Source organism: Geospiza fortis, unplaced genomic scaffold, assembly GCF_000277835.1.
Source record: "Geospiza fortis unplaced genomic scaffold, GeoFor_1.0 scaffold1917, whole genome shotgun sequence".
Lineage (NCBI taxonomy): Eukaryota > Metazoa > Chordata > Aves > Passeriformes > Thraupidae > Geospiza > Geospiza fortis.
This window is the reverse complement of record NW_005054961.1, coordinates 17,582-18,454: the sequence shown is the minus strand read 5'-3', so window position 1 is coordinate 18,454 and position 873 is coordinate 17,582.

Below are 873 nucleotides of genomic sequence, written 5' to 3'. Positions count from 1 at the left end.
TGCCATGGAAACGGGGCCCCGCCCCCCAGAATCCTCATGGAATGGGGTCTTTGACCCCCCCCCCCAAAACTCCACGGCTGCATCCCGTTCCCATGGCAACGCATCCTCGGCCCCTCCCTCCCGGACCCGGGATGAAGGGGTTAAAAACCCCCAAAAGGGAAAATTGGGTTCAAAAGGTACAAAAGAGGGGGTCGGTGGCTTTAACAAACCCCAAAATTCGGGGAAAGTGGTTTTAAAAGCAAAATAAAACGGGATAAGGGATTTTAAAAGCCAAAAAATAAAAATCAAAGTGGTTTTAGAAACAAATGAAACCCCAGGAAAATCCTTTGAAAAGCCCCAAAAATGGGTTTCAGGGTTTTCAATCCCCCCGGAGTGGGATGGGTGGTTTTAACAGCCAAAAAGACCAGCATAAGTCATTTTAAATGCAAAGAAAGGGATAAGTGATTTTAGAATGCCCTGGAAATGGGGTGAGTGGTTGGAAAAGCCCCTCAGCTGGGACGAGCGTGGCTTTAAATCACAAAAAAAGTCCCAAGATAAGTTATTTTTAAATGGGGAAAAAAAAAAGAGAAGTGATTTTAAGATACCTCCGGAAAAGGGATAAGGTTTTAAAAGCCCCAAAGTTGTGGTGAGTGGTTTTAAAAGGGAAAAAAAGAAAGAAAGAAAGAAAAAAGATAAGTGGGTTTTGAAGCCGCAAAAAAAGTGGGATAAGGGGTTTTCAAAGACCACAAAAAATGGCCTGAGTGGTTTCAAAAGGCCCAAAACCCAGGATAAGTGGATTTTAAAGCCCCAAAAAATAGGACAAGTGGTTTGAGAAGCCATTAAAAAAAGCCACTAGGATAAGGCATTTTTAACGCCAAAAATGGGAGAGTGAAA